At 34.4% G+C, this 4270-nt stretch overlaps 1 long non-coding RNA gene across 5 annotated transcripts; it reads right to left on the bottom strand.

The window, feature by feature from the left end:
- Positions 1 to 1340: 1340 nt before the first annotated feature.
- On the bottom strand, positions 1341 to 3952 carry LOC111993959 (uncharacterized). 5 transcript variants are annotated; one of them, XR_010632586.1, is made up of 3 exons: positions 3480 to 3952; positions 2177 to 2483; positions 1341 to 1720 (listed from the first exon to the last, which is right to left on the bottom strand). It is a non-coding gene; the product is annotated as an uncharacterized LOC111993959 (long non-coding RNA). The 5 variants fall into 5 exon arrangements; XR_002881023.2 differs by having other exon boundaries at positions 2177 to 2463; XR_002881022.2 differs by having other exon boundaries at positions 2177 to 2459.
- Positions 3953 to 4270: the final 318 nt, after the last annotated feature.

The following is a 4270-nucleotide window of genomic DNA, read 5'->3' as shown; positions in this document are numbered from 1 at the left end:
ACAACTACGAGTAAGGCTTGTAATAGTTAGATTTTTTTTTTCTTTATTTTTCCCTTGTTGATAATGTGCTACTAAGTTGTGACCTAACATTTATAGGTGAGAGAGCCAAATGTAACAGCACGTAGTTTGGAAAATCAAGAACATGGGACATCTTCAAGCCATGTAGAACCTTCTAATAGGATAGCACCTCCACCACAAACAAGCAAGGAAGCATATGTAAGTCAACATAGTCAAAAAATACCTATAAGTAATTGCAAGTACATATTTATGTTTGTTAGTCTCATATGAAAAAATCACAAATTTATTGTTAATGTACTAAAATGAAACTATAATGCATTTTCAGGTTGGGAAAAGAAATGTCACAACACAAAGTTAGCCAACACCCCAATGTGAAGGAGTACAACGAAGTCAACCAGCACCTCAGGTTATTATTATTACATTTATATGTTTCAACAAAATTACCTATATGTTGTTTCTAGTAGATTGATATACTTGTGCACCTGTTCAGGTTGGACCCAACGAAGTTGCAAGAAATTATAGTTTTGGAGTGTCAGTAGAGACAATGGCTGCTGCAAGTGAGACATCAAGAAGAATTACAAAATTTTATAAGAATGCACAAGGGCAAAAGTGAACGACATTTCTTGTGGTTAAATGTGCAAAAGTGAAGGTGCTTGCGGAGATAAATGTGTATTTTGAAGTGGATAGAACATTTGGATATTTTTTTGTTATTGTTTAAAATAGTTCGAGGATTACTACTATTTGAAACAATTTGAAGTATAGGTTATTTGATGTTACTATTTTGAACATGTTAATCGGTGCAATTAATATGATGTTTATTGGTAACCTTGTCAGATTATGCAATTGGCTAGATCAATTGTTTAGATATATTGTTATTCCCTGGAATGGTTTAATTTGCTTTATTGGAGGAAACCAAATAGAAAGCAGTCAACAATTGGCTTATGTGCTTTATTGACTTGGCTTATTTGCAGGAAACCAAATAGAATGCACTAGTAGAGCAAATATATTAGAATGCTAGAAAGAATTGGCTTATTTGCTTTATTGACTATACAAGCTAGTGCTTAAAGCTGGCATTAATAAATAGTCTCGGTGGTTGAGCAAGATGAAAATCACACTAGTAAAGAAATAGATGCAAATTGCATGACTGTCATCGTAACAAGCACGGAAAAAACTCATTATACAAATCAAAGACTGGGAGTTCAAATCTTCATAAAAAGCATGACTTGCAAATGTACAAGTAGTTATGCTATCTCTCATGAACACACACACAATCAAGAAACACCAAATTAATAAATAAAAACAAAAGAGAAGGTCGTTCAGTATTGGGGTAATTTTTTTAATATATATTCACAAAAAGTAATACAAAGTAGAATGGGAAAGTAATTTTCAGCCTTCCTTTATCCTTTTAGGCCCCATGATTATGATAATGCAGAGCAAATTAAAACCTAATATAGTCTGCCCTGCCCTTTTGAAGAATCTCATGGGAACCAAACACAATTGAATTTATCTTCCCAAAATTGAATCCCATCTCATTCTTATACAATAGGATAGTCTTGAAAGTTGATACATTCATTGGCAGCAAGGAAAGAAGCTAGACAACATGGCTTGGTTATGGTCCACCTTGCACCAAGGTTGATTCTGGGAAGTGGGAAGAGGAAAAAGCCACTCACAGTACAGTCCTATATACCTTCAGTATACATCTCTGCATAGACAATATAAGCACTGTCATGAACTTATATAAAACCTGTAAATAGAAACTATTTGGATCTATGTTAAAAAAAAAAAAAAAAAAAAAAATGCAATAGTATCCATCAGCCATGACATCTCAAACGGATACACGAATTTCTGTTGCTTCTAAAGATTGCAAATAAAATAATGGTACATACCCCTACCAGTTTAGTTCACTATATGATCTTTTCTTTCATATTCTATTTCTTTTGTTAGTTCTAATAGCCAATAGTCAGTTTTTGCTGATATGCAAAGTTTTGATTTCCATGTGATCCAAAAGTACCAATAAATGAATGATTAGAGTAGCTTTAGGAACTGTTTTAGCCACAACACCAGAAAAAAGTAAATTACTTAATCTATGACATAAAAATTATAATAATACATAGACAAGTAGACAACTACAATGAATCACTAAAAGAAAATGTGTTACCTTAAACATATTTAAGTAAAATGGTCTTTAGGTTTTGAAGATGCTCAACAACAATGGCAGACCTCTCTGATTATGGCCTTAACAATTGAAGAAATCTGGAAATCAAGGAACAATGCTCTCCATCAAAATGCATCATGGGACGTGACCACCTCCATTCAACACATACACCACAGGTTCTTTGATTTCTCCCGTGTCTCTCCTCACACCAACCCCCCTCTGCCTATGCCAACTCCACAGCATTAATCCCCCCCCCCTGTGAACTGGATTAAGCTCAATATGGATGCTGCCTTATCAGAACATCATTCAACTAAATTCATTACCAAAAGCCAGCTCAAATTGAACCCAATTCAAGCAAATAGAAAATTAGAAATTGTAAAAGAACCATATTTTATTTTTCCCACATTTTCTAAGTTAAAAGATAAGATTTTTAATCATTTGAAATCTAAGAAAATGTGTGATTTCCTACATATCTGGAAACTCAAAACATAAACCAAAGTCCCATCCATTTACTTTCATCTAGTACTTTCTAGGAAACCCAACACTAAAAAGAGCTAACTTCATTTAGCTACCTCAAAATCCCACTTTTTTTTTTTTTTCTAAAGAACCAAAGGGAATTCCTGTAGAGCATTTCATCAAACACTTTACGTGCATTCACACACACTTCATGTGCATTCACACAATACATGTGAATGCACATAAAGACAGAAGCATATTTGAATTCAACATAAACCCAGTTGGCTCCTTCACGACTCTTCCAAAAATAAAAAACAGCACAATCACATATTCACGCAAACTATAAATGTGTAGTGTGAAGAAAGAGCATCAGAGAAATATATATCATATCAGTATTAGATTTTGAAAAAGAGAGAATAAATACTTGAAATTGGTGCTCTACTCTGGGCTGTTCAATTGGCCAAAGCTGAAAATTGGTGCAACGTGATCTTCTAAAAAAAAAAGTAAAATGGTCTTTCTAAATTCATTCTCCTTAGCTTCAAGTAAGTATATGCAAAGCTTAGTTGATGTAAATCGGTCAACTTCGTTGAACCAAAGACAAGAAAAACAATTTGACATTGGTGTATGTACCCGTACTATAAAGGAAACTTCAGGAAGGACCAAAAGTAGATGGCTATAACATGTTTCAAATCAACAATGCTAAAGAAAACAAAAACTTCACAACTTTACCAAAAACCAAACATAATCTTTTGAATTTAGTTACAAATATCTATTCAAAATTATTTATAAATATCCATTGAACACCCACCCAACATGACAACACCCCGACGAAGACAACAATCAGCAATACCTGAGAGGGGTTTCAATAAGAGGAGGAGCAGCGGCGAGTCAGTGGGTCAGTGGCTGTCGTCGGCGGCTGCTTGGGCTTGTGCTGTCGCCGGCGGCAGCTACTGCTTGGGCTATTGCCGGCGGTGGCTAGGGCATGGAGTTTCAGGCGGCGGCTGGGTTTGATTTCTTTCCTCTCCCTTTCTCTCTCGCTGTGGTTTTACAGTGGGCAGAATTTTTTTTTTTTTTTTTTTTAAATTTGGTACCGGTTAATATATTTCCTCACTTATTTTGTAATTTTTTAATTAAAAATATGCCACGTCATTAAAGGAAATGTCAAATCATTGTGAAGTTAGCCACATAAGTAACACCGTTAACAAAATTAGTAAAAGGACCAATACAACTCAGTTTTAAAAGTTAAGGGACTAGTTGTACTCGCTTTAAACTTAAGGGACCAATTGCGCACATAGGGTAAACTTCAGGGACCAATAGTGTAGTTTCGCCTTTATTTTACTCTCCTTTTATGGGTTTACCAATGATAATGTAGAATTTCAAGGGAAGAATCTAGCGTTTGGTAAATTAGGGTTAGGGTTTGTAGATATTTAGGAATTTTGTTGAAGTTGAATGGGAATTAAGAACTCACAAATTTGATTGTACTTGCTAGAAATTTATAAACTTTGCAATGATTATTGTTTTTGATGTATAATCAAAACTTGATAGCTGGATTTGAGTTTCTTAAACCCTAGAAGTTGTGGTGCTTTCATTCACTACGAGTGATTCCTAGGAACCTACAAGTATGATCTAGTAGTTATTTTA

Source organism: Quercus suber, unplaced genomic scaffold (assembly GCF_002906115.3).
Source record: "Quercus suber isolate HL8 unplaced genomic scaffold, Cork oak 2.0 scaffold_301, whole genome shotgun sequence".
Lineage (NCBI taxonomy): Eukaryota > Viridiplantae > Streptophyta > Magnoliopsida > Fagales > Fagaceae > Quercus > Quercus suber.
This window is presented reverse-complemented; position numbering and strand designations above follow the sequence as displayed.